Source organism: Anopheles gambiae (genome assembly GCF_943734735.2).
Source record: "Anopheles gambiae chromosome X unlocalized genomic scaffold, idAnoGambNW_F1_1 X_unloc_11, whole genome shotgun sequence".
NCBI lineage: Eukaryota > Metazoa > Arthropoda > Insecta > Diptera > Culicidae > Anopheles > Anopheles gambiae.
The window spans coordinates 30,660-37,500 of record NW_026902565.1 but is presented as its reverse complement, the minus strand read 5'-3'; positions in this window follow the sequence as shown (position 1 = coordinate 37,500).

Below are 6,841 nucleotides of genomic sequence, written 5' to 3'. Positions count from 1 at the left end.
CAAACCGGCAAATAGTTTAAAGTTTTTATAGAGTAGAATTTGAAATCCCATTTACAACCTAACCCAATCTCAATTAGCTCCCCAACTAAACCTTATTATATAAAACCACATTTATTTTCTTTTTTCGATTCTCTCTCCCCCTCAGCATTAAATTTCATAATATATATAAAAAACTAACAATAGAAATAGTTTTTCAAAACACTTCACAAACACATTTTGAACCACCATTCGTAAAGTAGAAAAATTTCCCAAACCAGTAGAACTAACAATTTCAATTTTCAAAATCTATCCTAACCAAATTTCAAAACTCTCGTAAAACTAACAAACATATCTCCAGTGTAGAGCGTAGAGTAAAGTAACCGGAAACTATTTTACCTGTATCCCGTAGCATAGCCAAAAATATAACGGGACACTTGGTCCATTTTACCTGTAACGTTGAAGCACACACGTCTCCTCACGTAGTTTGTCACTTTTAAGCACTCTTAAATTTCATTCATTTCATTCATTTCATTCAAATCTCGAAAACTCTGAAAAAACTTAAATTTTACATAGAAAGCCTTCTGCGAAAATTTTAAAATTATCCCCAGTTCAGTTTTTATCCATGAGCAAATTATTTTCAACTTAAAAAAAAAAAAATATTTATTTAATTTTTTCACTCAAATATTTAATCGAATAATTGTTAAAAAAAACCCTTTTTTTAAAACAATTAACTTACATCGCCTTAAGCACAATAGAGCAAATTAATAAATTACAATTTCAAATTCAACGCTCAACAATTAGACTGCTTGTATTCAAGCATACTTTCCATCACAATCCAAAGAGTTATATTCCCTTACAAAATTAAATCTCAATTAACTAATACATTTATACACTTTGTATTAGTTTCCATATAAATTAATTTAACAAATTCTAATATCAACCAACAAATTTCCAATTACTTATTTTAAATAATAATTCGTCTTCTCCAACCATAACCAATAACCCTTTTACAAGCAGAAGTTAAATAATCACGTAGTTATTTTTTCTCCCGGTTCTTTGCATGTAAAATAAAATAATTAATGAATTTAAATAGTTTAAGTAATTATTAATATTAATTAATTTAAAAATAACAAAATAGTTTGAATTGACATTTCAACACTTGACATTTGACGTTGACATATAATCAAACTGACAGCTCAATATATCTGACACCTAACGTCACCTCGACATCTTGAATTGGTTGACAGCTATAATTGAAATTCTTTGACAGTTGCAACCGATTAAATAATAATTTAAAAAATCAATTATTTATATTTAACCAACTAAGTTAAATTAAAATTTCGTTCCTCAAGTTACAACTTGTTACATAATAATAAACTTTAAATTCCTTGTATACTTCCCAATATCATTAGATTAATTAAAATTTTTAATATCCAACTTAAAGATACCTTTAATTTTTGAAAAGACACATAACAGTAAAAAAAATCAAAACCACCATTCGTAAAGAAGAATAATTCCCCAAACCAGTAGAACTAACAATTTAAATTTTCAAAATCTATCCTAACCAAATTTCAAAACTCTCGTAATACTAACAAACATATCTCCAGTAAGGGAGCGTAGAGCAAGGTGACTGGAAAGCCATTTTACCTGTATCCCGTAGCATAGCCAAAAATATAACGGGACATTTGGTCCATTTTACCTGTAATGTTGAAGCACACACGTCTCCTCACGTAGTTTGTCACTTTTAAGCACTCTTAAATTTCATTCATTTCATTCATCTCATTCAAATCTCGAAAACTCTGAAAAAACTGAAATTACACATAGAAAGCCTTCTGCGAATATTTTAATATTATCCCTAATTCACTTTCTATCCATGAGCAAATTATTTTCAATTTAAAATAAAATTAATGTTTAATTTTTTTCACTCGAATATTTAAACGAATAATTGTTTTAAAAAATCCTTTATTTAAAATAATTAACTTACAACGCCATAAGCACAATAGAGCAAATTAATAAATTACAATTTCAAATTCAACGCTCAACAATCAGACAAGCATACTTTCCATCACAATCCAAAGAGTTATATTCCCTTACAAAATTAAATCTCAATTAACTAATACATTTATACACTTTGTATTAGTTTCCATATAAAATAATTTAACAAATTCTAATATTTACCAACAAATTTCCAATAACTTCTTTTAAATAGTAATTCGTCTTCTTCAACCATAACCAATAACTCTTTAACAAGTAGAAGTTTTAATAATCACGTAGTAATTTTTTCTCCTGGTTCTCTGCATGTATTAAAAAAAAAAAATATTAGTTTTCTGATTTAAATAATTTAAATAATTATTAATATTAAATTCTCTTAATAATAACAAAATAGTTTGATTAGACATTTTAACACTTGACATCTAACGTTGACACATAATTAATTTGACAGCTCAAAATATCGGACACCTAACGTCACCTTGACATCTTAAATTGGTTGACAGTTATAATTAAAATTCTTTGACAGTTGCAACCGATTAAATAATAATTTAAAAATCAATTATTTATATTCAACCAATTAAATTAAATTAAAATCGCTTATGCTCAAGTAACAATTTATTACACAATAACAAATTCAATTCTATTAATCCTTAAATACACAACTTCATACCCTGTTGACATTTAAATTGTTTGGACAGCTTGTTCAAACCTGACATTTACCGTTATTGACAACAAATAGACTGACAACTATTAAACTAAAATTTTAATCTCGGAAAACTCTTTCAATTTATGAAAATCCCCTTTTCTAAATTAAATTAAAGTGTACTTAAATCCGCTCTCAATCGTTTAAATCGCTTCCTAAGCTTTTTCTTTTATTTATTAATACCATCTAACCCAGTTAATACTTTCTCCGTTGCATCAATTTGAAAATAACTTTAATCATCTTATTTGATTATTCCCATGACATTAAATTGCATCCATTAGACATTGACGTAAAACATCACAGTACCATTGACATTCAAATAGATTTGACAGTTTTATCAATTACTTGACTGACAGTGACATCAAACGCCTCATCACATTGACAGCAAAATTAATTGACAAATTGATTACAGCGCGAAATCCATTGACATCTTTCGTTTTAAATTTGACAATAAATTCATTCTCCGTTTTAATTTAAAAATTTGACATTAAATTCGTCCCAAAACCCGACAATAATTACTTAATCAATCAATCAATTAACAAACTTGCGAAATTCCTTAGAAAACAAGTAGACAGTCACAATAACCTCCACAGGATTTAACCGTAGAAATAACCCAGTAGAAAAATGGTGATGAACACACGCTCCACTTTAGTTCGTAGAAGTAGTCCCTCGAAGGCAGTGACGAGTAGATATTCCGTCCGCCGTAGCTCGCTGGGAACGATGTCCCCGTCTAAGGCTTCGGCCACCAGCTTTGGTAGACGGGCATCAACAACCCAGCTGATGGCTTCCAAGGCACCTGCCCTACGAAGAGCTTCTTCGGTAGAGGTGGAGGGAAAATCAAAAAGGGTCTCTGTTCTCCCGCAGATTGCGGAAGACAGCCAAGGGGAGGGCTCTAAGGCAGGGCAAATTTACGACAGGAAATTTTTCGCTACCGCATATCTCCAGCAGAGTCAAATCCCATGGGCCCATTGCAAAAAGCAAAACATGAGCTCATGCTGTTTATCAGGGACACCGTGAAGCACAGGGCTATTTTAGCCAAGACGCCCCAATTCTCGAATTGGGAAGAGCGTATCGGCTCAGTCTTAGCCCTGCTGCACAATCTTCCAGCAATTTGGCTGGGAGAGGCGGGGTCAGGAGTTGATGTTGGAACGGGAACCGAGGATCTCGTGGTGGAGGACCCGGTGTTGGAGCAAGAATTAGGGCCTTTGGCAGGCCCTAATCAGGAGCCGCAACCGGGATCTTTGCCTTTGGACGAGACCGATATCACCAAATTCCTCACTGTTTTTGGGGGAATTATGCGGGAGATGTTCAACACACTAGTTAGGGAGAATGAGGCCAAAACAGGAGGAAATGGGGAACAGGGACAACAGCTGGTGGGTCAGGAAGGGAAAAAGGGCAAGAAGAAGGGAAAGGGTCGGAATGCCAAGGTAGTTGTGGCAGAGGAACCTTGCGAAGGGGAAATTTGTTCGACGGACCAGGGATCTGGACCATTAGAGGGGCAAGAGGGTGCGCAAGAATGGCGGACGGTAAAGGGGAAGACCGCCGTGCGCCGGGAGAGACGGAAGAGGAAGAAGCAGCGTGAAGCTGAGCAAGCAGCCAGCCTCACCGCAAACACGCCACCTTCTGCTCCCCAACCCAAGCAAAAGCCGGCACCTGCTTCTAATCCCAGGGCCGGCCGAATGCCAAACGCCATCGAGCTTGAATCAATTGGGGGATTCAAGCACGCGGACATGATGCCTATCCTTAGGGAAACGGTGAAGAAAGAGGATGTGCAGAGAATCCGCACAAACTTTAAGGGTCATCTACTCCTGGAGCTAGCACCAATGTCGCACCAGGAAACGATGACCCTTTGGAGAGAGGTGTCTGCGGCCCTTGATGGCAAAGCAAAATGCCGTCCGCGGACACCCTCAGTGCGGGTGAACTGCACCAACATTCCGCCTGGCACTTCGTCCGAAGAAATTTCTTCGGAAATGAGTGCCGCGCTGGGCGTTGAAATTTTCAGCGACCAGATCACGACCGTAAAAACGCATTACGGTACGTTGGTCGCATTTTTCGACTGCCCAGCAATAGCGGTGACCGACCAGGCCCTGGCAAGGCAATACACGGTCGGTTTCAGCAAATGCTGCAGGCTTCGGCTTTTGGAGCGTCGGCGGCAATGCTACCGGTGCTACGAATACGGGCATACTGCTGCCCGTTGCCGTGGCAAGGACCGCAGTAGCAAATGCCATCGCTGCGCGGAAGATAAGCACGAGGGACCGTGCACTAGGGAGCGGAAGTGCTTGGGATGCGAGGGCCCGGATGCAATCGGGCATTCGCTGGGCCAGCGCAGTTGCCGCTACTTTGGAAAGGTAACCCCACAGCCCAGTCATGATTAGAGTGTTCCAACAGAACCTCAATCATGACCAAACGGCACAAGACTTGCTTTTGCACAGTGCTCGTGCCGAGGGTTGTGATATTCTGATTATCTCGGACCCCTATTGGGTGCCGAATAATAACAGCAATTGGGTTACCGATACCACTGGACGGGTAGCAGTGGTATCAGTTGGGGATTATCCTTTTCAGCGCATCATTGACAACCAACGCGAGGACTTCGTTGTGGTCGAGATGCGGGGAATCGTTTTTTGTTCTGTCTACCTACCACCCGTGGGTTCCGATTTGACTGTCGAGGAGTACAAACGCAAATGGACCGAAATCGTGTCTGTACTTCCACGGAATCGGGACACCGTGATCGGGGGTGATGTAAACGCCTGGTCAGGTGCATGGGGGATGGAGCGGAGGCCAAACGACGGGGAAAGGGTATCTAGGGGGGGAGTTGTGATGGATGCGGCGGCTGCTCTGGGATTGGTTCTCCTGAACCAGGGCAACCAGAGCACTTGGATTGGGGCAAATGGTCGCAACTCCATCGTGGACGTATCCTTTTGCAGCCCCTCCTTGGTAGGGGACAACAATTGGCGCGTGTGTGACGAAACCCCAAGTGACCACAATACTATCAAGTTTGTGGTCGGCAGGGTTCCGAGACAGCGCGCCAACAACGAGGTACACTCAGCAGCGAATGGGGGAAGGTGGTCCACAAGATTCTTCGACAAGGATTTGTTCGTTGAAATCTTGAGGGACCAGGACATTTTTGGGCATGTTGCTACGCCAGAGGAGCTTACCCAGGCCATCACGGTGGCCTGTGATGGCACCATGCCTAGGCAACCCCCAAGGCGACAGGGCCGGCGGCCAGTTTATTGGTGGACGTCCGAGATTGATCGGTTGCGCAGCCATTATCACGGAATGAAACGGCGGTTCAACCGGGCCCGGACCGAGGAGCAGCGCGAGGAAAGGCGTCAAATGAAGTCGGACGCACGCGCTGCCCTGGAACGGGCCATCAAGCTCAGCAAAGACCAACACAAGCAGGATCTGCCGGAACAATTGGAACCGCACGGCTTTGGCCCTGCTTACCAAATCCGCAAGCAGCAGTGGGAAGGAGCTCGGGTTCCGATGGAACGGGATGCCAACAAGCTCCAGTTCATCGTGAATGAGCTCTTTCCCGATCGTCCCCCGATGGAGTGGCCCGAGACGGAAGTAGGTGAGGATCCACAGGATCCGGTCTCGGAGGAGGAGTTGGCGGAAGAGTTGAAGGAAATTGCCCGCTCACTCAACCCCAAGAAAGCTCCGGGGGACGACAATATTCCAAATATGGCTGCAGCTGCGGCAATTCTGGCTTTTCCGGAAGTTTTTGCCAAAAGCTACAAGCAGCTACTGGAGGCAGGCACTTTTCCCGACGCATGGAAGCGGCAACAACTGGTGCTGCTTACCAAGTCGGGAAAACCACCTGGGGAGCCCTCGTCATACCGGCCAATTTGTTTGCTGAGTGTGCTGGGGAAAATTTTAGAGCGGTTGATTCAGCGGAGGCTGACAACCCATCTGGAGTCGACCGGGGGACTTTCGGACGCCCAGTACGGTTTCCGTAAAGGGCGTTCAACCGTTGATGCCATCACTCGGGTGATGGACAATGGTAAAGTCGCTCTAGACAAAAAGCGAAAGGGGGATCGTCTCTGTGCGGTGGTAACGGTGGACGTCCGGAATGCCTTTAACTCGGCAAACTGGACAGCGATCGGCCAAGCTCTGCAGCGTAAAAACACTCCGCCTTATTTGCAGGCGTTGCTGCGGAACTATTTCATT